This window comes from Bombus huntii, chromosome 3 (assembly GCF_024542735.1).
Source record: "Bombus huntii isolate Logan2020A chromosome 3, iyBomHunt1.1, whole genome shotgun sequence".
Lineage (NCBI taxonomy): Eukaryota > Metazoa > Arthropoda > Insecta > Hymenoptera > Apidae > Bombus > Bombus huntii.
The window spans coordinates 20,349,752-20,376,487 of record NC_066240.1 but is presented as its reverse complement, the minus strand read 5'-3'; positions in this window follow the sequence as shown (position 1 = coordinate 20,376,487).

Sequence of the window (26,736 nt, the reverse complement as noted above, 5' to 3'; positions counted from 1 at the left end):
GGGGCGCCGAGGGTCGTAGCTTCTTGGTGACCACTTTGTACGGCCGTCCCCACGGGTCGGATTCGACCTCCTCGATCAGCTCCGTCCAGCACCGAGATTTCGCGGTCTTGATCTCCCGTTGAAGAGTCCGTCTCGCCTCCCTGTACTCCTCGTAACGGCGGGAGATCTCCTCCTCGTCGCGCGTCAGTCTGCGACGACGGGCCCTTAGGAATCTCCTGCGGGCCCGAACGCAGTTCTCTCGCATCTCGGCGATCTCCGGGGTCCACCAGTACGTTCCCCGGTCTCGTCCGCCCCCCGGGACGGAGCGCGGCATCGAGGCGTCGCACGCCGCGGTCATGTATCTTCGGAGCTCCTCCGCCTCCTCGTCGATGTCTCCCTGCTCGGTCGCCCGTCGGGCGTCCCAGCTCCAGGCGGACACGATCGCGGCCGCCCGCAGCATCCCCTTGTCCATCTCCTTCAGGCGCCATCGCGGCGGCGGCGGCGGCGGCGGGCGGCGACGGTTCTCTCCCGGTCGTCGTCGTCTCCTCCTCCCGGCGTCGTCCTCGGTCCCCAGGGTCACCTCCATCAGAATGTAGAGGTGGTCGGACAGCGTTTCCACCCCCTCGGCCACCCTCCAGTCGCGGATTCGCCTGAGCAGCTCCGGGGTAGCCCACGTGATGTCCACCACCGAGGATCCTCTCCACGCCACGCAGGTGCTCGCCGAGCCTCTGTTCGCCAGCAGGAGCCCCAGACCCGCTGCCCAGTCGGTGAGCATCCTTCCTCGGGAGTTGGTCCTGGGGTTTCCCCATTGCGTCGAGTGGGCGTTGAAGTCCCCCAGGACGAGCACCTGGCGGGGGAGACATCTTCGGACGCACTCGCCGACTCGGTCCAGAAACTCCCCGTACGCGTCCAGGTCGATGTTCGGAGAGACGTACACCGCCACCACCGCCGCTCCTAGCCACTCGACCGCGACGAAGCCGCTGCCACGGTCCAGCAAGAGGCACGAGGCCGACGTCCACGTTATTCCTGCGGACCCGTCCAGGTCCCCGATCCAGTTGGGCGAGTCGGGTATACGATGCGGTTCCGCCACCGCCGCTAGGGCCACCTCGTTCTCCCGGATGGACTGGAAGAGCAGATCTTGCGCTCTTCTCGACCTACCGAGATTGCATTGCAGCAGGCGCTTGAATTATGCCGCCACCTCCATGGCCTCCTCCCGGCCATCCGCCGCTGCTGCTGATTCGGCGGCGCTTCCCGGTGTCTCTGCCGCGGCGGCTGCTGCTGCTGCTGCCGCTACCGCTGCTGGTTGGCGGATCGGTCTCCTCCTCTTGACCTTCGGGGGGCTGCATGCCTCTCCGCCCATCCTGTGATTCGCGGGTGCCCCGAGCGACTCGCACAGCGGACACTTGGGAGCGGAAGCGGGACACTCTCTGGCGCGGTGTCCGCTCCCGCCGCACCTGTAGCACAGGTGCCCTCGGTCCTCGCCGGATACGCAAGTGGCGCGCACGTGCCCCAGTTCCAGGCACCTGAAACACTGCAGCGGCCGCTTCGGTATGGCCCTTATCCTCGCCGTTGACCAGCCCAGGGCTATCTTCTCCGCCTGGGCCAGCTTGCGGGCTCCTGCCGCCGGACACCTGACCCATGCCGATCCGAGGCCGCCTCTGGTGGCGCCGATCTCGCCCACTTGCACTTCCGCGCTGCCGCATCCCGCCGCCGAGGCCAGTGCTCTTCGCAGCTCCTCCTTCTTGACCGAGATGTCAATCCCGGTCACGCGCAGCTCCGCCATCCTGGTCGGTGTGGCGATTCTCACCGCCGTCGGGTCTAGCGTCTCGGCCAGCCGCGTCGCCAGTAGCGTCGCCTTTCCCCTGTCCTTGTCTCCGGGGACTTGTATTATAATGGCGCCCGTCATCGCCTTCTTCATCTCGAGGCGCTCCGTGCCGAGCTCCGATAGCGGGATCCTCGTTCTTGCCGCTTCCAGGACGTCGGCGTACGACATCCTCGCCCCCTCTTTCAACGTCAGGGTCACCGCGGATGTTCGCGGTGCGCGAGGGGGCGTGACCACCTTGGGTGTCCGCGGTGGTCCTCTCTGCGTAGCGGGGGCGCTCGCCTTCGGTGCGCCCGTCGTCCTGCCGGCCTGGGGTTGCCGCTGTTGTTGCTGCCGTACCCGCGTCGGTGGTGGCGCGGTCGGACCTTTCCTCGCCGCCTCTCCTCCGGCGGCGGCGGCGGCTGCCTTCGCCTCGCTCGCCTTCTTCCTGTTTCTCCTCCTTTTCTTCGTCGTCTCCACCAGCTCCCATCCGTCGTCCTCCCGTTCCCTTCGGGGCGGCGTCGGTTGGGCGGCGGGAGGGTCGACGGGGCGGTCCCCGCTGGGTCGCGCTTCGGGGGTGCGTTGACTTCGCGCGTCTCCGAATCGTTCTTCGATGGTCCTGAGAATGGAGGGACCCAGTTCTCGGACCGCTCTCTCCAGGGCGTCCAGACGCGTCCTGTTCTCGGTTCCGCCTTCCCACGCGGGGCGGGCGTATTCGGGAGCCGCGTCGGAGCATCGCGGGCACTCGTTGATGCGAGCGGCCAGTCTCCTCAGCTCCTGGCGGAGGGCTGCGTTCTCCCCCTCCAGCACGGACAGCCTAGCGTCCACGTCGTCGGTGGCACGCGCTGGCCTTTCCCTCCTCGCGGATTCCTCGTTCCAGGCGGCGGTGATATAGCTCGCCGCGTTCTTCAGGGACCTGATGTAGGTCCCCTTCAGGTTCGACGACGTCGTCGCGACGTGCATGATTTCAGACACGTGCATCGTCAGGCCCGCGCTGATTTCCGCCGGAGAACTCGTCCTCATCTGCACCTCCAACTCTTCGGACACCACCGGTGTTGTCGCGGCTGCCGTTCTCTTCCTCTTACCCCTGGACGCCATCGAAGCCAGCGACGACCGCGAGGCGATCGAGGCGACCGACTCCTCGTCGTCGGACCTCGCCCGCCCCCGCGATCCCCCCGCCATCGATGACGTACCGTCGTCCATCGTGGCCGGCGCGAGAAAAACGTACTCGGACCTGTTCGCGGCTCTCAGCGAACGTCTCGTCGCCTTCCTCGGAGGCTCCTCCGCGGTCTCCATCCTGTCGTCCTCTGAATGTCCTCCTGCCGTTATCCTCCTCCTCTCTCCCGTTGTTTCATCGCCAGTCGTAGAAACGCGTCCGGGGGCCTGGCGGTCCACCCTCGAACGGCCGTGGTCGCGAGATATCGACGCAGCGGGGCCCACTTCACTACCCGCGACTGCGCCGGTACTGGGGTATCCCTCCCCTGCACCGTAAACTTTGTCGTTTATGTTCTCCATTTCCATATTGTTGTTCGTTTTTCGCCGAGGTCGTCGTCGAAGTCTCCGTCCTGGTGCCACTCACTCTTTCGCGCCCTGCCCCGGTCGAAGCCGGTGCAGGGCGACAGGGAGCCCCGCGAGAAGGTGAGGTGAGTGGTCTTGACAGGCATGGGCCCGCCAACTTCTCCGAAGTTCTCCGCACCGGATCGGCGAACCGACGGGTGCCAAGGGCACCGATCGGCCGCCACCCGACTGTAAGAGAACATCAGATCCATCGGGGTTTCCCAGGGCATGGTCCTATGCCCCGGGAACCCATGCCCGCCTCGTGCTCCCCAACCTAACCCCAACCTAACCCCAACCTAACCCAACCTAACCCCAACCTAACCCCAACCTAACCCCAACCTAACCCCAACCTAACCCCAACCTAACCCCAACCTAACCCCAACCTAACCCCAACCTAACCCCAACCTAACCCCAACCTAACCCCAACCTAACCCCAACCTAACCCCAACCTAACCCCAACCTAACCCCAACCTAACCCCAACCTAACCCCAACCTAACCCCAACCTAACCCCAACCTAACCCCAACCTAACCCCAACCTAACCCCAACCTAACCTAACCCCAACCTAACCCCAACCTAACCCCAACCTAACCCCAACCTAACCCCAACCTAACCTAACCCCAACCTAACCCCAACCTAACCCCAACCTAACCCCAACCTAACCCCAACCTAACCCCAACCTAACCCCAACCTAACCCCAACCTAACCCCAACCTAACCCCAACCTAACCCAACCTAACCCCAACCTAACCCCAACCTAACCCCAACCTAACCCCAACCTAACCCAACCTTTTTTTTTTTTTTTTTTTTTTTTTTTTTCGTGGAGAAATCCTCATGGACACCCGCTAGGCGGGTAGTGTCGGACTCTTACCGACTAAAACTCCACGGTGGCCTATCCTGACGCCTGAGTCGAGACGCACCCGGGTTCTCTTCCGAATTCTGCCGGTCACCCCCGGGCGTCTATCTCTCCTTCTTTCGAAGGGAGGCATCCTTGCTCTTCTTTGGAACACTAGGGGGGACCACACCCCCTAGCGCCTCGATCCTGCGCGTCTTCCTGGGGACCCCGTCCCTGACGCCTTTCTTCCTGGTTTCCATGTGCTCCTGTGGCGGCCGGGATAGCTCCGCCGGTTACCCCCGGGGTAGTCCTGCGCTCCGGGGGCTTCTGCCTGCCTAGTACTCCTTGGAGAATCCCAGAAAAATGGCGGCGGTGCGCCTCCTTCCTCTTCGCCAGCGCCCGCCCGAACGTTCACCCATCCTTGTCCGTGCCGCGGCGACCGTTGCTTAACCCATGTGATCGGTGGGAAGTCCACGTCTCCACCGCTGCCAGCGGGCGCTGACAACCTAACCCAACCTAACCCCAACCTTTTTTTTTTTTTTTTTTTTTTTTCGTGGAGAAATCCTCATGGACACCCGCTAGGCGGGTAGTGTCGGACTCTTACCGACTAAAACTCCACGGTGGCCTGTCCTGACGCCTGAGTCGAGATGCACCCGGGATCTCTCCCGAATTACTACCGGTTACCCCCGGGCGTCTATCTCTCCTTACGTCGAAGGGAGGCGTCCTTGATCTTCTTGGAACGCTAGGGGGGGACCACGCCCCCTAGCGCCTCGCTCCTATTGCGTCGTTCTGGGGACCCCGTCCCCCTGACGCCTCTTCCTGGTTTCCACGCGCTTCTACGGCGGCCGCGGCGGCGCCGGTGGCGGCGTCGCGCCCCTGTAGCGCGTTGTATTCCTAGGGCGCTGCGACCTCCTGGACGGGTCGCGATCTCGTTCCCTGCTACGTTCCGCCCGCTCCTTCGCCAGCATGACCTGCTCGCAGTAGGTGCGGACAGCGGAGTACTCCTGGCGCCCTCTGAGCATGGCCGCGACGACCGCTTCGGGGGCTAAGCTCTCGCCGATTTCGAGCCGCAGGACGCGTCGTGGTTCCGCCCACGCCGGGCAGAACTCCAGCGTGTGCTGCGCCGTGTCCTCCTCTTCCTCGCAGTGGTGACAGACGGACGTCGTCTCTCGCCGAATCCTTAGCAGGTACTCGCCGAACACTCCGTGGCCGGTGAGCAGCTGCGTCATCCTGAAGGTCAGCGGTGCCCCGCCTCGATCCCTCCACGCCTCCCAGTTGGGAAGCACGGCGCGGACGGCCCGGTGCGGCCGCACGGCGTCCTCCTGGATCAGCTGCGAGCGCCATCGTTCCCAGGTCTCCTTCCTCGCCTCCTCCCGGATGTTCGAGGCCGGCTGGCCGGCGGTCGGTGGCGTCGGATTCCTCTGGTGTTCGTATACGCGTTCGAGCGCCAAGGCTTGCAGCTCGAACGGCGGGGAAGCCGCCAGCACGGTCGCCGACGCGTACGATGTCGTCCTGTAGCCTCTCGCTATGCGGATAGCGGTCGTCCTCTGCAGCCTCCGCAGCAAGGTCAGGCTGCGACGGCTGGTCGCCAGGCTTCTGGCCCAGACGGGTGCCCCGTAGAGAACTCGGGACCGAACCACTCCCTCGTAGAGTCGGCGGACTCTCGATCCCGCTCCGCCGATGTTCGGTAGGAGGCCGCACAGGGCGTTGGCCGCGGCCGTCGCCTTCGGGACCAGTTGCTCGAAATGCGGTCCGAAGGTCCATCCGCTGTCGATCGTGAGGCCCAGGTACCTCATCTGTCGTCCCACCGGGACCTCTTCTCCGCCGATGTTCACCGTCAGCCCGGGGGGAGGCGTTCCTCTTCGCCGCTGGTCGAAGAACCACAGCGCCTCCGACTTGGCCGGCGACACCGTCAGGCCGAGCCTCCGAATGGCGCCCACCGCGCATGCCACGGCGTCCTCCGTGCGATTCGCCGTGTCGTGCCACCACCGTCCCCCGGCCAGGACCAGGGTGTCGTCGGCGTAGCACACCGTTCCCGCTCCCGGGGGCATCGGACATCGGAGGACCGAGTCGTAGGCCGTGATCCAGAGCAACGGACCCAGCACCGACCCCTGCGGAACGCCGCGCTCGATCCGTCTTCTCTCCTCCCCGTCCCTGCCGGCGTAGACGATGTACCTGTCGGCGAGGTACGCTCGAACGATCCCCACCAGGTACGCCGGGACCTCGAAGTGGCGCAGGGCTTCCAGGATCCTGCCCCAGGGGATGGAGTTGAAGGCGTTGGTGACGTCGAGCGACACCGCCACCGCCACCCCCTCTCGGGAGACCTTGTCCTCGGCCATGGTCCTCAGCCTCTTCACCGCGTCCACGGTCGAGCGGCCGCGGCGGAAACCGTACTGGCTGTCGTGCCAGCCGGGCGTCCTCTCGGTGATGTGAGCCTCCAGCCGGGCGGCGACGATCCTCTCCAGCATCTTGCCCACCTCGTCCAGCAAGCATATCGGCCTGTACGCGGACGGCGAGTCCGGCGGGCGACCCTCCTTTCGTAGCAGCACCAGCCTGGCCGTCCGCCATGTCCGGGGGTAGACGCCCTCCTCCAGGCATCTGTCGAACAGGTGTCGCAGGCGGGGAGCCATGGTGACGATCGACTCCGCCCACGCTCGGCCCGGTATTCCGTCGGGGCCTGGCGCCACGTCGCGGGACGCCGTCCTCCTGGCCGCTTCGAAGAGCTCCTCGTCGCTGACTCGCAGTTCCTCGCTCCATCCCGTCGCGGTCGTCGTCGCCGTCTCCTCGTCGTCGACGTCGTCGACGGAGGAGGGGGAGGATGGCGCCGGTTGGCTCGCGTTCGCGTCTTCCGGCGGGAACAGCGTCCCGACGACGTTGTCCAACAGCGTCGGGTCCATGTCCGAGGTCAGCGGGGGCGCCGAGGGTCGTAGCTTCTTGGTGACCACTTTGTACGGCCGTCCCCACGGGTCGGATTCGACCTCCTCGATCAGCTCCGTCCAGCACCGAGATTTCGCGGTCTTGATCTCCCGCTGAAGAGTCCGTCTCGCCTCCCTGTACTCCTCGTAACGGCGGGAGATCTCCTCCTCGTCGCGCGTCAGTCTGCGACGGCGGGCCCTTAGGAATCTCCTGCGGGCCCGAACGCAGTTCTCTCGCATCTCGGCGATCTCCGGGGTCCACCAGTACGTTCCCCGGTCTCGTCCGCCCCCCGGGACGGAGCGCGGCATCGAGGCGTCGCACGCCGCGGTCATGTATCTTCGGAGCTCCTCCGCCTCCTCGTCGATGTCTCCCTGCTCGGTCGCCCCACGGGCGTCCCAGCTCCAGGCGGACACGATCGTGGCCGCCCGCAGCATCTCCTTGTCCATCTCCTTCAGGCGCCATCGCGGCGGCGGCGGCGGCGGGCGGCGACGGTTCTCTCCCGGTCGTCGTCGTCTCCTCCTCCCGGCGTCGTCCTCGGTCCCCAGGGTCACCTCCATCAGAATGTAGAGATGGTCGGACAGCGTTTCCACCCCCTCGGCCACTCTCCAGTCGCGGATTCGCCTGAGCAGCTCCGGGGTAGCCCACGTGATGTCCACCACCGAGGATCCTCTCCACGCCACGCAGGTGCTCGCCGAGCCCCTGTTCGCCAGCAGGAGCCCCAGACCCGCTGCCCAGTCGGTGAGCATCCTTCCTCGGGAGTTGGTCCTGGGGTTTCCCCATTGCGTCGAGTGGGCGTTGAAGTCCCCCAGGACGAGCACCTGGCGGGGGAGACATCTTCGGACGCACTCGCCGACTCGGTCCAGAAACTCCCCGTACGCGTCCAGGTCGATGTTCGGAGAGACGTACACCGCCACCACCGCCGCTCCTAGCCACTCGACCGCGACGAAGCCGCTGCCACGGTCCAGCAAGAGGCACGAGGCCGACGTCCACGTTATTCCTGCGGATCCGTCCAGGTCCCCGATCCAGTTGGGCGAGTCGGGTATACGATGCGGTTCCGCCACCGCCGCCAGGGCCACCTCGTTCTCCCGGATGGTCTGGAAGAGCAGATCTTGCGCTCTTCTCGACCTACCGAGATTGCATTGCAGCAGGCACTTGAACTATGCCGCCACCTCCATGGCCTCCTCCCGGCCATCCGCCGCTGCTGCTGGTTCGGCGGCGCTTCCCGGTGTCCCTGCCGCGGCGGCGGCTGCTGCTGCTGCCGCCGCTACCGCTGCTGGTTGGCGGATCGGTCTCCTCCTCTTGACCTTCGGGGGGCTGCATGCCTCTCCGCCCATCCTGTGATTCGCGGGTGCCCCGAGCGACTCGCACAGCGGACACTTGGGAGCGGAAGCGGGACACTCTCTGGCGCGGTGTCCGCTCCCGCCGCACCTGTAGCACAGGTGCCCTCGGTCCTCGCCGGATACGCAAGTGGCGCGCACGTGCCCCAGTTCCAGGCACCTGAAACACTGCAGCGGCCGCTTCGGTATGGCCCTTATCCTCGCCGTTGACCAGCCCAGGGCTATCTTCTCCGCCTGGGCCAGCTTGCGGGCTCCTGCCGCCGGACACCTGACCCATGCCGATCCGAGGCCGCCTCTGGTGGCGCCGATCTCGCCCACTTGCACCTCCGCGCTGCCGCATCCCGCCGCCGAGGCCAGTGCTCTTCGCAGCTCCTCCTTCTTGACCGAGATGTCAATCCCGGTCACGCGCAGCTCCGCCATCCTGGTCGGTGTGGCGATTCTCACCGCCGTCGGGTCTAGCGTCTCGGCCAGCCGCGTCGCCAGTAGCGTCGCCTTTCCCCTGTCCTTGTCTCCGGGGACTTGTATTATAATGGCGCCCGTCATCGCCTTCTTCATCTCGAGGCGCTCCGTGCCGAGCTCCGATAGCGGGATCCTCGTTCTTGCCGCTTCCAGGACGTCGGCGTACGACATCCTCGCCCCCTCTTTCAACGTCAGGGTCACCGCGGATGTTCGCGGTGCGCGAGGGGGCGTGACCACCTTGGGTGTCCGCGGTGGTCCTCTCTGCGTAGCGGGGGGGCTCGCCTTCGGTGCGCCCGTCGTCCTGCCGGCCTGGGGTTGCCGCTGTTGTTGCTGCCGTACCCGCGTCGGTGGTGGCGCGGTCGGACCTTTCCTCGCCGCCTCTCCTCCGGCGGCGGCGGCGGCTGCCTTCGCCTCGCTCGCCTTCTTCCTGTTTCTCCTCCTTTTCTTCGTCGTCTCCACCAGCTCCCATCCGCCGTCCTCCCGTTCCCTTCGGGGCGGCGTCGGTTGGGCGACGGGAGGGTCGACGGGGCGGTCCCCGCTGGGTCGTGCTTCGGGGGGGCGTTGACTTCGAGCGTCCCCGAATCGTTCTTCGATGGTCCTGAGAATGGAGGGTCCCAGTTCCCGGACCGCTCTCTCCAGGGCGTCCAGACGCGTCCTGTTCTCGGTTCCGCCTTCCCACGCGGGGCGGGCGTATTCGGGAGCCGCGTCGGAGCATCGCGGGCACTCGTTGATGCGAGCGGCCAGTCTCCTCAGCTCCTGGCGGAGGGCTGCGTTCTCCCCCTCCAGCACGGACAGCCTCGCGTCCACGTCGTCGGTGGCACGCGCTGGCCTTTCCCTCCTCGCGGATTCCTCGTTCCAGGCGGCGGTGATATAGCTCGCCGCGTTCTTCAGGGACCTGATGTAGGTCCCCTTCAGGTTCGACGACGTCGTCGCGACGTGCATGATTTCAGACACGTGCATCGTCAGGCCCGCGCTGATTTCCGCCGGAGAACTCGTCCTCATCTGCACCTCCAACTCTTCGGACACCACCGGTGTTGTCGCGGCTGCCGTTCTCTTCCTCTTACCCCTGGACGCCATCGAAGCCAGCGACGAACGCGAGGCGATCGAGGCGACCGACTCCTCGTCGTCGGACCTCGCCCGCCCCCGCGATCCCCCCGCCATCGATGACGTACCGTCGTCCATCGTGGCCGGCGCGAGAAAAACGTACTCGGACCTGTTCGCGGCTCTCAGCGAACGTCTCGTCGCCTTCCTCGGAGGCTCCTCCGCGGTCTCCATCCTGTCGTCCTCTGAATGTCCTCCTGCCGTTATCCTCCTCCTCTCTCCCGTTGTTTCATCGCCAGTCGTAGAAACGCGTCCGGGGGCCTGGCGGTCCACCCTCGAACGGCCGTGGTCGCGAGATATCGACGCAGCGGGGCCCACTTCACTACCCGCGACTGCGCCGGTACTGGGGTATCCCTCCCCTGCACCGTAAACTTTGTCGTTTATGTTCTCCATTTCCATATTGTTGTTCGTTTTTCGCCGAGGTCGTCGTCGAAGTCTCCGTCCTGGTGCCACTCACTCTTTCGCGCCCTGCCCCGGTCGAAGCCGGTGCAGGGCGACAGGGAGCCCCGCGAGAAGGTGAGGTGAGTGGTCTTGACAGGCATGGGCCCGCCAACTTCTCCGAAGTTCTCCGCACCGGATCGGCGAACCGACGGGTGCCAAGGGCACCGATCGGCCGCCACCCGACTGTAAGAGAACATCAGATCCATCGGGGTTTCCCAGGGCATGGTCCTATGCCCCGGGAACCCATGCCCGCCTCGTGCTCCCCAACCTAACCCCAACCTAACCCCAACCTAACCCCAACCTAACCCAACCTAACCCCAACCTAACCTAACCCCAACCTAACCCCAACCTAACCCAACCTAACCCCAACCTAACCCCAACCTAACCCCAACCTTTTTTTTTTTTTTTTTTTTTTTTTTTTTCGTGGAGAAATCCTCATGGACACCCGCTAGGCGGGTAGTGTCGGACTCTTACCGACTAAAACTCCACGGTGGCCTGTCCTGACGCCTGAGTCGAGATGCACCCGGGATCTCTCCCGAATTACTACCGGTTACCCCCGGGCGTCTATCTCTCCTTACGTCGAAGGGAGGCGTCCTTGATCTTCTTGGAACGCTAGGGGGGGACCACGCCCCCTAGCGCCTCGCTCCTATTGCGTCGTTCTGGGGACCCCGTCCCCCTGACGCCTCTTCCTGGTTTCCACGCGCTCCTACGGCGGCCGCGGCGGCGCCGGTGGCGGCGTCGCGCCCCTGTAGCGCGTTGTATTCCTAGGGCGCTGCGACCTCCTGGACGGGTCGCGATCTCGTTCCCTGCTACGTTCCGCCCGCTCCTTCGCCAGCATGACCTGCTCGCAGTAGGTGCGGACAGCGGAGTACTCCTGGCGCCCTCTGAGCATGGCCGCGACGACCGCTTCGGGGGCTAAGCTCTCGCCGATTTCGAGCCGCAGGACGCGTCGTGGTTCCGCCCACGCCGGGCAGAACTCCAGCGTGTGCTGCGCCGTGTCCTCCTCTTCCTCGCAGTGGTGACAGACGGAAGTCGTCTCTCGCCGAATCCTTAGCAGGTACTCGCCGAACACTCCGTGGCCGGTGAGCAGCTGCGTCATCCTGAAGGTCAGCGGTGCCCCGCCTCGATCCCTCCACGCCTCCCAGTTGGGAAGCACGGCGCGAACGGCCCGGTGCGGCCGCACGGCGTCCTCCTGGATCAGCTGCGAGCGCCATCGTTCCCAGGTCTCCTTCCTCGCCTCCTCCCGGATGTTCGAGGCCGGCTGGCCGGCGGTCGGTGGCGTCGGATTCCTCTGGTGTTCGTATACGCGTTCGAGCGCCAAGGCTTGCAGCTCGAACGGCGGGGAGGCCGCCAGCACGGTCGCCGACGCGTACGATGTCGTCCTGTAGCCTCTCGCTATGCGGATAGCGGTCGTCCTCTGCAGCCTCCGCAGCAAGGTCAGGCTGCGGCGGCTGGTCGCCAGGCTTCTGGCCCAGACGGGTGCCCCGTAGAGAACTCGGGACCGAACCACTCCCTCGTAGAGGCGGCGGACTCTCGATCCCGCTCCGCCGATGTTCGGTAGGAGGCCGCACAGGGCGTTGGCCGCGGCCGTCGCCTTCGGGACCAGTTGCTCGAAATGCGGTCCGAAGGTCCATCCGCTGTCGATCGTGAGGCCCAGGTACCTCATCTGTCGTCCCACCGGGACCTCTTCTCCGCCGATGTTCACCGTCAGCCCGGGGGGAGGCGTTCCTCTTCGCCGCTGGTCGAAGAACCACAGCGCCTCCGACTTGGCCGGCGACACCGTCAGGCCGAGCCTCCGAATGGCGCCCACCGCGCATGCCACGGCGTCCTCCGTGCGATTCGCCGTGTCGTGCCACCACCGTCCCCCGGCCAGGACCAGGGTGTCGTCGGCGTAGCACACCGTTCCCGCTCCCGGGGGCATCGGACATCGGAGGACCGAGTCGTAGGCCGTGATCCAGAGCAGCGGTCCCAGCACCGACCCCTGCGGAACGCCGCGCTCGATCCGTCTTCTCTCCTCCCCGTCCCTGCCGGCGTAGACGATGTACCTGTCGGCGAGGTACGCTCGAACGATCCCCACCAGGTACGCCGGGACCTCGAAGTGGCGCAGGGCTTCCAGGATCCTGCCCCAGGGGATGGAGTTGAAGGCGTTGGTGACGTCGAGCGACACCGCCACCGCCACCCCCTCCCGGGAGACCTTGTCCTCGGCCATGGCCCTCAGCCTCTTCACCGCGTCCACGGTCGAGCGGCCGCGGCGGAATCCGTACTGGCTGTCGTGCCAGCCGGGCGTCCTCTCGGTGATGTGAGCCTCCAGCCGGGCGGCGACGATCCTCTCCAGCATCTTGCCCACCTCGTCCAGCAGGCATATCGGCCTATACGCGGACGGCGAGTCCGGCGGGCGACCCTCCTTTCGTAGCAGCACCAGCCTGGCCGTCCGCCATGTCCGGGGGTAGACGCCCTCCTCCAGGCATCTGTCGAACAGGTGTCGCAGGCGGGGAGCCATGGTGACGATCGACTCCGCCCACGCTCGGCCCGGTATTCCGTCGGGGCCTGGCGCCACGTCGCGGGACGCCGTCCTCCTGGCCGCTTCGAAGAGCTCCTCGTCGCTGACTCGCAGTTCCTCGCTCCATCCCGTCGCGGTCGTCGTCGCCGTCTCCTCGTCGTCGCCGTCGTCGTCGTCGACGGAGGAGGGGGAGGATGGCGCCGGTTGGCTCGCGTTCGCGTCTTCCGGCGGGAACAGCGTCCCGACGACGTTGTCCAACAGCGTCGGCTCCATGTCCGAGGTCAACGGGGGCGCCGAGGGTCGCAGCTTCTTGGTGACCACTTTGTACGGCCGTCCCCACGGGTCGGATTCGACCTCCTCGATCAGCTCCGTCCAGCACCGAGATTTCGCGGTCTTGATCTCCCGCTGAAGAGTCCGTCTCGCCTCTCTGTACTCCTCGTAGCGGCGGGAGATCTCCTCCTCGTCGCGCGTCAGTCTGCGACGACGGGCCCTTAGGAATCTTCTGCGGGCCCGAACGCAGTTCTCTCGCATCTCGGCGATCTCCGGGGTCCACCAGTACGTTCCCCGGTCTCGTCCGCCTCCCGGGACGGAGCGCGGCATCGAGGCGTCGCACGCCGCGGTCATGTATCTTCGGAGCTCCTCCGCCTCCTCGTCGATGTCTCCCTGCTCGGTCGCCCGTCGGGCGTCCCAGCTCCAGGCGGACACGATCGCGGCCGCCCGCAGCATCTCCTTGTCCATCTCCTTCAGGCGCCATCGCGGCGGCGGCGGCGGCGGGCGGCGACGGTTCTCTCCCGGTCGTCGTCGTCTCCTCCTCCCGGCGTCGTCCTCGGTCCCCAGGGTCACCTCCATCAGAATGTAGAGGTGGTCGGACAGCGTTTCCACCCCCTCGGCCACCCTCCAGTCGCGGATTCGCCTGAGCAGCTCCGGGGTAGCCCACGTGATGTCCACCACCGAGGATCCTCTCCACGCCACGCAGGTGCTCGCCGAGCCCCTGTTCGCCAGCAGGAGCCCCAGACCCGCTGCCCAGTCGGTGAGCATCCTTCCTCGGGAGTTGGTCCTGGGGTTTCCCCATTGCGTCGAGTGGGCGTTGAAGTCCCCCAGGACGAGCACCTGGCGGGGGAGACATCTTCGGACGCACTCGCCGACTCGGTCCAGAAACTCCCCGTACGCGTCCAGGTCGATGTTCGGAGAGACGTACACCGCCACCACCGCCGCTCCTAGCCACTCGACCGCGACGAAGCCGCTGCCACGGTCCAGCAAGAGGCACGAGGCCGACGTCCACGTTATTCCTGCGGATCCGTCCAGGTCCCCGATCCAGTTGGGCGAGTCGGGTATACGATGCGGTTCCGCCACCGCCGCCAGGGCCACCTCGTTCTCCCGGATGGTCTGGAAGAGCAGATCTTGCGCTCTTCTCGACCTACCGAGATTGCATTGCAGCAGGCGCTTGAATTATGCCGCCACCTCCATGGCCTCCTCCCGGCCATCCGCCGCTGCTGCTGATTCGGCGGCGCTTCCCGGTGTCTCTGCCGCGGCGGCTGCTGCTGCTGCTGCCGCTACCGCTGCTGGTTGGCGGATCGGTCTCCTCCTCTTGACCTTCGGGGGGCTGCATGCCTCTCCGCCCATCCTGTGATTCGCGGGTGCCCCGAGCGACTCGCACAGCGGACACTTGGGAGCGGAAGCGGGACACTCTCTGGCGCGGTGTCCGCTCCCGCCGCACCTGTAGCACAGGTGCCCTCGGTCCTCGCCGGATACGCAAGCGGCGCGCACGTGCCCCAGTTCCAGGCACCTGAAACACTGCAGCGGCCGCTTCGGTATGGCCCTTATCCTCGCCGTTGACCAGCCCAGGGCTATCTTCTCCGCCTGGGCCAGCTTGCGGGCTCCTGCCGCCGGACACTTGACCCATGCCGATCCGAGGCCGCCTCTGGTGGCGCCGATCTCGCCCACTTGCACCTCCGCGCTGCCGCATCCCGCCGCCGAGGCCAGTGCTCTTCGCAGCTCCTCCTTCTTGACCGAGATGTCAATCCCGGTCACGCGCAGCTCCGCCATCCTGGTCGGTGTGGCGATTCTCACCGCCGTCGGGTCTAGCGTCTCGGCCAGCCGCGTCGCCAGTAGCGTCGCCTTTCCCCTGTCCTTGTCTCCGGGGACTTGTATTATAATGGCGCCCGTCATCGCCTTCTTCATCTCGAGGCGCTCCGTGCCGAGCTCCGATAGCGGGATCCTCGTTCTTGCCGCTTCCAGGACGTCGGCGTACGACATCCTCGCCCCCTCTTTCAACGTCAGGGTCACCGCGGATGTTCGCGGTGCGCGAGGGGGCGTGACCACCTTGGGTGTCCGCGGTGGTCCTCTCTGCGTAGCGGGGGCGCTCGCCTTCGGTGCGCCCGTCGTCCTGCCGGCCTGGGGTTGCCGCTGTTGTTGCTGCCGTACCCGCGTCGGTGGTGGCGCGGTCGGACCTTTCCTCGCCGCCTCTCCTCCGGCGGCGGCGGCGGCTGCCTTCGCCTCGCTCGCCTTCTTCCTGTTTCTCCTCCTTTTCTTCGTCGTCTCCACCAGCTCCCATCCGTCGTCCTCCCGTTCCCTTCGGGGCGGCGTCGGTTGGGCGGCGGGAGGGTCGACGGGGCGGTCCCCGCTGGGTCGCGCTTCGGGGGTGCGTTGACTTCGCGCGTCTCCGAATCGTTCTTCGATGGTCCTGAGAATGGAGGGACCCAGTTCTCGGACCGCTCTCTCCAGGGCGTCCAGACGCGTCCTGTTCTCGGTTCCGCCTTCCCACGCGGGGCGGGCGTATTCGGGAGCCGCGTCGGAGCATCGCGGGCACTCGTTGATGCGAGCGGCCAGTCTCCTCAGCTCCTGGCGGAGGGCTGCGTTCTCCCCCTCCAGCACGGACAGCCTAGCGTCCACGTCGTCGGTGGCACGCGCTGGCCTTTCCCTCCTCGCGGATTCCTCGTTCCAGGCGGCGGTGATATAGCTCGCCGCGTTCTTCAGGGACCTGATGTAGGTCCCCTTCAGGTTCGACGACGTCGTCGCGACGTGCATGATTTCAGACACGTGCATCGTCAGGCCCGCGCTGATTTCCGCCGGAGAACTCGTCCTCATCTGCACCTCCAACTCTTCGGACACCACCGGTGTTGTCGCGGCTGCCGTTCTCTTCCTCTTACCCCTGGACGCCATCGAAGCCAGCGACGACCGCGAGGCGATCGAGGCGACCGACTCCTCGTCGTCGGACCTCGCCCGCCCCCGCGATCCCCCCGCCATCGATGACGTACCGTCGTCCATCGTGGCCGGCGCGAGAAAAACGTACTCGGACCTGTTCGCGGCTCTCAGCGAACGTCTCGTCGCCTTCCTCGGAGGCTCCTCCGCGGTCTCCATCCTGTCGTCCTCTGAATGTCCTCCTGCCGTTATCCTCCTCCTCTCTCCCGTTGTTTCATCGCCAGTCGTAGAAACGCGTCCGGGGGCCTGGCGGTCCACCCTCGAACGGCCGTGGTCGCGAGATATCGACGCAGCGGGGCCCACTTCACTACCCGCGACTGCGCCGGTACTGGGGTATCCCTCCCCTGCACCGTAAACTTTGTCGTTTATGTTCTCCATTTCCATATTGTTGTTCGTTTTTCGCCGAGGTCGTCGTCGAAGTCTCCGTCCTGGTGCCACTCACTCTTTCGCGCCCTGCCCCGGTCGAAGCCGGTGCAGGGCGACAGGGAGCCCCGCGAGAAGGTGAGGTGAGTGGTCTTGACAGGCATGGGCCCGCCAACTTCTCCGAAGTTCTCCGCACCGGATCGGCGAACCGACGGGTGCCAAGGGCACCGATCGGCCGCCACCCGACTGTAAGAGAACATCAGATCCATCGGGGTTTCCCAGGGCATGGTCCTATGCCCCGGGAACCCATGCCCGCCTCGTGCTCCCCAACCTAACCCCAACCTAACCCCAACCTAACCCCAACCTAACCCCAACCTAACCCCAACCTAACCCCAACCTAACCCCAACCTAACCCCAACCTAACCCCAACGGGGTCCAACGTTGTCCAACGATATCCAACGGTGTCGAACGTTGAACCCACGGTGTCCCACGGTGTCACGGTGTCCCACGGTGTCCCACGGTGTCCCACGGTGTCCCACGATGTCCCACGATGTCCAGCGTTTCCCAACGATATCCAACAGTGTCCAACGGTGTCCCACGATGTCCCGCAGTGTCCCACGATGTCCCACGGAGTCCCACAATGTCCCACGGAGTCCCACAATGTCCCACTGTGTCCCACTGTGTCCCGCGATGTCCCACGATGCCCAACGTTGTCCGACAGTGTCCAACGGCGTCCAACGATGTCCCACCGTGTCCCACGGTGTCCCACGGTGTCCCACGGTGTCCCACGGTGTCCCACGGTGTCCCACGGTGTCCAGCGTTTCCCAACGATATCCAACGGTGTCCAACGGTGTCCCACGATATCCCGCAGTGTCCCACGATGTCCCACGGAGTCCCACAATGTCCCACAATGTCCCACAATGTCCAACGATGTCCCACGACGTTCAACGGTGTCCGACGCTGTCCAACGGTGTCCCACGTTGCATTCCAGTCCAGTCTAGATCATCATCATCCAAAATTCTGTTTGGGGCTTTTGGAGACCCAAACTGGACCGACGGTATCCCACGGGGTCCCACGGGGCAGTCCAGTCAAGATCATCCAAAATTCTTTTGGCGGCTTTTGGAGAGAGCCAAACTGGACTGGTGCGTAGTTCTTAGCTTGGCATCGTTTTCCAAAGATTGATCGACTGATTAATTTTTGGAAAAAGGATACCAATTACCAGGTCTCACCACGAGGAGGTGACTACGCACGAGACCCGCCCATGGGTTATGTAACATTACACATCGATCTCGACATTCAACCTGATGGCAGAATGTCGAGTTTTGACTCTACTTAACCATGGGCCTGCGTATGAAAATAGTTGCTTCGTAGCCTAACTGCGAATCACATATCTCCAACGCAGCGCTTACATGAATCTTTACAAACGTAGAACAAAGCCTACGTAACGCAACATCCATCTCCCACACAACGATTACATCGATCAGTACAAATATCCTACAATAATTCGCATCCCTACTGGCAGCATTCGGTATCAAACACACATTTATCTAACTAGGAACGAAAAGAAGAAAATGTAGCTACTGACACTGTATATACCATTTCGTGTCTTGCAGAAGGGACATACGAGTCGTTGTACTAAACTGCTTAACGTTCTACTTTTGCGACACTATAAGATATTGAAGATATTGAAAAGTTATAAGCTCTAATGTGATCTCAATAAGCTTCCCTTAAAAAAAAAAAAAAAAAAAAAAAAAAAAAAAAAAAAAAAAAAAAAAAAAAAAAAAAAAAAAAAAAAATGGGAAAGCAAGAAGATGCCCGATGAATCAAATGATAAAGGAAACAATCGCGCCGCGCCCGAAACGAACGAGATCGCGATCTCTCGAAAGAACTAACAAACCTACGCGACGTACCCCCGTGCACCGGATAACCCTAAGGTTCAGCGGAAAGCCCAAGCATTGACCGTAACTCGATTCCTGTTTCGCCGTTCGAAACTTACACGAGTCGCGGTCGATGGCGCCGACCGATGATGCTAGTGATCCACGGGTAATTCAGCCGTGGATCCTGCACATAGGCCAGCAACTTAACACACTCCAACTGAACATGTGGAACCCGGCGATGGACCGCTGAACAGGATTACGAAGGCAAGAGGCCTCAACTGAATAGTGGGGTCCACTCACGGGGAGGGACCGCTGAACAGGATTACGAAGGCATTGACCTCAACTGAACAGTGGGGTCCACTCCCGCGGGCCCGAACAGAATTACGGAGGACGTGAAATTGCAGGTCCCTGACCGAGTACCAAAGTACCCATCGGACAGGACTGCAGATCCACGACTGAATCCCCAACAGATTCGCTAGCATCACCGGCGCGACGACAACTCCCGCGATCCGATGCGAACGTCGAGCAGTCGTCGAGCAGTCACCAAGACAGAGGTGTCCTTGGGGCGACTTACGAATCCAAAGAGTTGTCCAGTGCACGTTGACCCGCACGTAAGCGGAATACGCGCGAGCGAGTACGTCACGCTACGGTTTGAAAGAACTGAGTGATCGCGAACCGATAAATCGCGAGTACAATAAGTACTGTGTGGTAAGCGAGTGAAGGGAGACATGATTTTTCTTTTTTTCGTTCTAAGGTGGATAAATGTCGTTGTACAGAATGAGCTCACAATGCACTTAACATAGGTATCTACCTTACGATTAATTAAGACTAAAACGTACGCATCCCACGATGTCCAACGGTGTCCCACGGTGTTCCACGATGTCCCACGGTGTCCCACGATGTCCCACGGCGTCCCACGATGTCCAACGGTGTCCAACGCTGTCCAACGACGTCCAACGACGTCCAACGACGTCCAACGATGTCCAACGGTGTCCAACGGTGTCCAACGATGTCCAACGACGTCCAACGGTGTCCAACGCTGTCCAACGATGTCCCACGTTGCAGTCCAGTCTAGATCATCCAAAATTCTGTTGGAGGCTTTTGGAGACCCAAACTGGACCGACGGTATCCCACGGTGTCCCACGTTGCAGTCCAGTCTAGATCATCCAAAATTCTGTTGGAGGCTTTTGGAGACCATAACTGGACCGACGGTATCCCACGATGTCCCACGTTGCAGTCCAGTCTAGATCATCCAAAATTCTGTTGGAGGCTTTTGGAGACCCAAACTGGACCGACGGTATCCCACGGTGTCCCACGTTGCAGTCCAGTCTAGATCATCCAAAATTCTGTTGGAGGCTTTTGGAGACCATAACTGGACCGACGGTATCCCACGGTGTCCCACGTTGCAGTCCAGTCTAGATCATCCAAAATTCTGTTGGAGGCTTTTGGAGACCCAAACTGGACCGACGGTATCCCGCGGTGTCCCACGTTGCAGTCCAGTCTAGATCATCCAAAATTCTGTTGGAGGCTTTTGGAGACCCAAACTGGACCGACGGTATCCCACGATGTCCCATGTTGCAGTCCAGTCTAGATCATCCAAAATTCTGTTGGAGGCTTTTGGAGACCCAAACTGGACCGACGGTATCCCACGGTGTCCCACGTTGCAGTCCAGTCTAGATCATCCAAAATTCTGTTGGAGGCTTTTGGAGACCCAAACTGGACCGACGGTATCCCACGGTGTGCCACGTTGCAGTTCAGTCTAGATCATCCAAAATTCTGTTGGAGGCTTTTGGAGACCCAAACTGGACCGACGGTATCCCGCGGTGTCCCACGTTGCAGTCCAGTCTAGATCATCCAAAATTCTGTTGGAGGCTTTTGGAGACCCAAACTGGACCGACGGTATCCCACGGTGTCCCACGTTGCAGTCCAGTCTAGATCATCCAAAATTCTGTTGGAGGCTTTTGGAGACCCAAACTGGACCGACGGTATCCCACGGTGTCCCACGTTGCAGTCCAGTCTAGATCATCCAAAATTCTGTTGGAGGCTTTTGGAGACCCAAACTGGACCGACGGTATCCCGCGGTGTCCCACGTTGCAGTCCAGTCTAGATCATCCAAAATTCTGTTGGAGGCTTTTGGAGACCCAAACTGGACCGACGGTATCCCACGGTGTCCCACGTTGCAGTCCAGTCTAGATCATCCAAAATTCTGTTGGAGGTTTTTGGAGACCCAAACTGGACCGACGGTATCCCACGGTGTCCCACGGTGCTGTCCAGTCTAGATCATCCAAAATTCTGTTGGAGGCTTTTGGAGACCCAAACTGAACCGACGGTATCCCACGGCGTCCAACGGTGTCCAACGGCGTCCAACGGCGTCCCACGTTGCAGTCCAGTTTAGATTATCCCAAATTCTCTTCGTGGCTTTTCGTAATCCAAACTGGACTGTATTAGCGTGGTTCTTAGCTTGGTATTGAATTATTGTGCAATGCTTGTATTTATGGATGTTGTGGTTTTCCAAACGTTAATCAACTGATTAATCTGCGAAAACGATTACATCTATCAGCACAAACATTGTACAATAATTCGGTACCATACTGGCAACATTCTGTATCAAAGATACATTTGTCTAACTTGGAACGAAAGAATGGACATGAAACTATTGACACTGCATATACAATTTAGAGTCTTGCAGAAGGGACATACGACTCCTTGTACTAAACTTATGAAAATATCGAAAAGTTATATACTCCAACGTTACCGCAATATGCTTCTTTTAAAAATGGGGAAACGGGAAGAAGCCTGAACAATTAGACAATGGAAGAAAAATCATTTGGGTATCTAGCATACATATTTAATATGCTATGAAATGTTCATATATGTAATTGAAATCTACTTTCTGCTAATTGATAAATTTGAAGCAAACTCATTTACTTGATGTCGTATATGAAAGAAACAGGTATTTTTAAAACGAGAACATTTTATACGTGAAAAATAAACTACTAATAATGGTTAATTATAGATCAAATTACTATTGATTAAATTTTAGCAAATATAGAGAATCATTTGTATCTTTTTAATCGAAACTAGGGTTACGTTGAAAACAAGAATTTTAAGTAATTGAATTTAATCTGAATTAAAAATTCACTATGAAATTCGAATATTTATCAAATTCTACATTACTGTTAAAAGATTGAAAATATCGCGGTCGAAGAAATGTTAAAAGTTATGGTTCTAAGAACGAACAATCACCAGCGGAAATTCCAATTGCAATGAATTAAATTTTAAAAAATATTTGAAGCCTTCATAGCAACTTTAAGATATTTCATTATAATACTTTGTTGCGCATGAAATCGCTCACAGTTTCAAGTATGTAAATCTATATATAATATACATTCGTAATAAATTTCTGTATTTTAGCAGTTATGGTAACGTTAACGCTGACAAAGAAATATGTCTTATAGCAGTATTTTCAGTAATAAACGTGGTAATAAGGGGCGCTGAAAAGGAAACAAAGCAGTAGCCAGAAGGGCTACTAAAATTCAATCGTATTCCACTCTATATAAACCCGATCAACACGCCGAGAGTGGAACTGAATATTCTTGTTTCGCAACACTAATTTACTACAAATATTTATGAAGCAGAAAATTTTCAAAATCAAACGCGATGAGTGCTTCGTTATATCTGCAATATCGATTAATCTACCATTAAAAAAAAAATTAAGCCTGAAAATTCCCGATATTTGATACGCAACGCTAATAAGTATAAATCTACGCACTCGTATTTAAGCAATACGCAACACTAATAGCGAGAGATCAAAGTGCAACCATTTAAGAGGTTGCTGATGAACGATCACACTTGTACAACTCTTGCAGCTGTATCGTGTGATCCAGGAACAGTGTCCGACCAATGCAGTCGGGGGTTTTGGGCATTTTGTAAACGCAACTCTACTTAACCAAACGCGATCATTCATTATCGCAACGCTAATTCTTATAGTGAATTCAAATAAAAATTACTATTTACTATATGAAAAAGCTACTTTAAATATTCTGATATTGCTACTTGCAATACTATAAAATTAATTGAAAATTAACATTTCTATAATCTAATTTTAAGCAATAGAAAATAGGATAAATTCTAAATATTCATAATAAAATTTGCAAAAGACAATCGCGATATCGTAATTCGCAACTCTGAAGCAAACGCGATTATCATTTTATCGCAACTCTAACTCAAACCGTAATCATTTTCTCGTCACACTAATAAAAAGCCGCGATGTCATCTCGCAACTCTAATACAACCCGTAATTAATTTATCGCAACACTAATAAGAAAAATCGCGAGTGGGGGGCTGACATATCGCAGTGCAACCATTTAGGAGGTTGCCGATGAACGATCACACTTGTACAACTCTTGCAGCTGTATCGTGTGATCCAGGAACAGTGTCCGACCAATGCAGTCGGGGGATTTGGGCATTTTGTAAACGCAACTCTACTTAACAAAACGCGATCATTCATTATCGCAACGCTAATTCTTATAGTGAATTCAAATAAAAATTACTATTTACTATATGAAAAAGCTACTTTAAATATTCTGATATTGCTACTTGTAATACTATAAAATTAATTGAAAATTAACATTTCTATAATCTAATTTTAAGCAATAGAAAATAGGATAAATTCTAAATATTCATAATAAAATTTGCAAAAGACAATCGCGATATCGTAATTCGCAACTCTAAAGCAAACGCGATTATCATTTTATCGCAACTCTAATTCAAATCGTAATCATTTTCTCGCCGCACTAATGGAAAGCCGCGATGTTATTTCGCAACTCTAATACAACCCGTAATTAATTTGTCGCAACACTAATAAGAAAAATCGCGATTTGCCCAATGGGACGATGGACCGATATATACATCGGTCAAAAAAGCAAACTACTACTACTACTACTGCTACTACTACTACTACAAGTACTAAAATCGAGCATAGTGACAAAGTAGTAACAATAATGACTTCCCATGCTCTGGATGACCCAGAGGATGGGGAGCCATTAGTAGTTGCCCTCTTGAGTGGCAGTTTGCCGGGCCTCTTCGGCTTATAGCCCCTTCTTTCTTCGGGCGCAATGCCCGCTGAAACTTAAATCTAAGCTCGAGACTTCTAAATCGCAAACAAAAAAAAAAAACTTACCAAGGTAAAATAAAAATATAAACCGCGGAAGCTGATTGAAGTGCACATGGACTGACCAACGATCACAGCAGTGATCGTTGCCCACTCGCATGTGCGTGCTCGAGCAATATACGTTCGTTTCGAGCCCACTCGCGACCGCGACCGCGAAATTCGAAAAATCGAAAGGCAAAACCAGAGACGAGTGCATGCTCTACTCGTGCCAGTTTCACCGTCGATTTTCCAAATATGTCCAGAAACAGGTTGGCTACACGAAAACGCGCCTACCCGACCAGAGACTGTGCCAACCTGCCCGGCCCTACCTACTTATAATTAACAGACATACCAGAAAGTATACTACCTATCCTACCTAGCGCTATATTTAAAAATATGTGCAAAACAGGCACACCAACACACTCGCTCCACGGTTCTCACACAAACGCTCGGGCGCAAAGGTCCTACACTAGAGAGGACGTCCCGGGACGCCTCCGACACCCGAGCTTAACACACAGCATGCACACTCTAAGGTACGTACCGTTTTCCTGAAATCGACTGACGAAGGCTAGTGACCATTGCGTAAAACGTGATAAAACACGTCTGAGGAAATGATATCGTTAAAATAAATGTAAGTAAACTTGGAATTATAATTGTAATTGACGGCAATATTAAAAGCGTGATTACACTTAATCGCGTGGACGGTATTACCACAAATTGTGATTCTATCGAGACGTAAATTGAATCGATATATGTCTCGACATTTTTAATATTTGAAGTTTTAACGAATGAGAAAAAGCGACGCAGTTCCACGGCCTAACAACACACACACATAATGTGGAAAATACGTCGTGCACGATACACTAACACATCGTCAGTCGCTGACAAATTATTACATTACTTAATTCTAGATCATCGTGCCCAATGTCTCTCTCCCATTCAAGTAGCACCTGGGCACGTGAATGAGATCCTGACAATGGGCACGGAAAGGGTTAAACCTGAAAATCCTGATCTAAAAATATAATTAGTTTGTGTAATTTTTATTTAACGGACTAACGTTCTTTGATTTTATATCTGACTACCTCGTATCTGATTAAATTTACTTTATTAATTTAATAGTAATTAAGTAACTCTACTTTATTAATTTAATAAATCAGAACAAAATTTTAATATTGCAAAAAAGGTAGCGTTAATTGAAAAAGACTGAGACTCGATCAAATGGAATAATTGACTCTAAATATATTGCTAAGAAAGAAATATTCTCAGGCGATCTCTTTATCAAAGCACATACTCGAAAGTGCAGAAGCAGTGTTCAAAATTATTGCTTTGATTAAAAAATCTGCCTGTCACGAAGTGTCTTCTTGCACGTAAAATTTCACACATTCTTGTACGGGAAAAAATGAATTTTGACTCATATTTTAAATTCTAACCGAAATGAAATAAACGAACGTGACTTGATATTGTTACGATTAATTCATTGTTTAAAATCAAGTATGTTTATGTCAAACAAGTATATTCGTGTATATATTTGCCATTTGCAAATATTCATACGGAATGTTAACATGCATGGTTATAAATAACACGAATATATTCTCAAGTGTATGTATTTAAACTAATTATTATAATCGCGCTGTGAAAGAAGACCTATCCTAAACTAATAAATTTAAAAAAAGAACGTTACTACTCGCGGGTATAAAAAATACCCGCGGTCACTATGCTCAGAAAATTCTACGTAATACAACCAGTCACCCGTGCCGATTCGGACCTTTCATCCTACGACATGATTGAGTGACCGGAGGAACAAAAATGCATGCGACTCACCGTTCGATGCGGAGAAACAGAGGACGTTACCCTGGATGCTGCGGTATCCCAGCGAATATCATCAGGGAGACTAACATCAGGCAGGAACCGTGTAAAGTCCAGTGGTGAAAATGGTGGTTGTTTATGGGCGGGTGAGAGGAGGGGGGTGAGAACGAAGCGAAACGTCGTTTCGACAATTTTCTTCTTTTTCCTATCGAACGTTTATTTAGAAAATACTGCTATTTTTTTACGCTTAAAAATTATTATTAAGAAATTGGAACAAGTTTGAAAAATATTATTTAGTTGAAAATTGTGAGATATTTTTCGATAGTAAACAAATGCTCGTGAATAACGTGAATGCAATGCAATCGTTTGCAAGAATTATATTGTTCGCAATTAGAATATATACTGTGAATTTTCGTTATTAGAATACGAAATATACATTCCAATAATACACTACAGTCGCGTGTTTTAAATAATGGAAAATATTTGCAAGAATTCAAAAGTTCGCCACTAAATATATTGAAAGAATACTGTGCAAACGCGCGCGAAACCTTGTTTCGAGTTATTTGAATCTACCTGTTACTAATTTGCAAGTTTATGACGTTATAACTCAATTTGAAGCAATAAGATAATTCGTTAAAAATTGGTTTGAGGTAAGAGAATGATTTCATACATCGGGATCTTTCAGAAGAATCAATGGACTCACGCGACGCACTTCTGTGCACAAAATAACCGCAAGATTCAGTGGAAAAAAGAATAGATTTTTATATCTCGTTCCAAGTCAGATAAGTATCATTGTACAGAATGGGCTCAGAATGGACTCGACATAGCCAAGACATGTCCCACGGTGTCCCACGGTGTCCCACGGTGTCCCACGGTGTCCAACGGTGTCCAACGATGTCCAACGATGTCCAACGATGTCCAACGATGTCCAACGATGTCCAACGATGTCCAACGATGTCCAACGATGTCCAACGATGTCCAACGATGTTCAACGATGTCCAACGATGTCCAACGATGTCCAACGATGTCCAACGATGTCCAACGATGTCCAACGATGTCCAACGATGTCCAACGAAGTACAACGATGTCCAACGATGTCCAACGATGTCCAACGATGTCCAACGATGTCCCACGTCGTCCAACGGTGTCCCACGGTGTCCCACGGTGTCCAACGTTGTCCCACGGCGTCCAACGTTGCAGTCCAGTGTAGATCATCCAAAATTCTTTTCGCGGCATTTGGTGACCCACACTGGACCGACGATGTCCCACGTTGCAGTCCAGCATAGATCATCCAAAATTCTTTTCGTGGCTTTTGGTGATCCATACTGGACCAACGACGTCCCACGGTGTCCAACGATGTCCCACGGTGCAGTCCAGTCTAGATCATCCAAAATTCTCTTAGAGGCTTTTGGT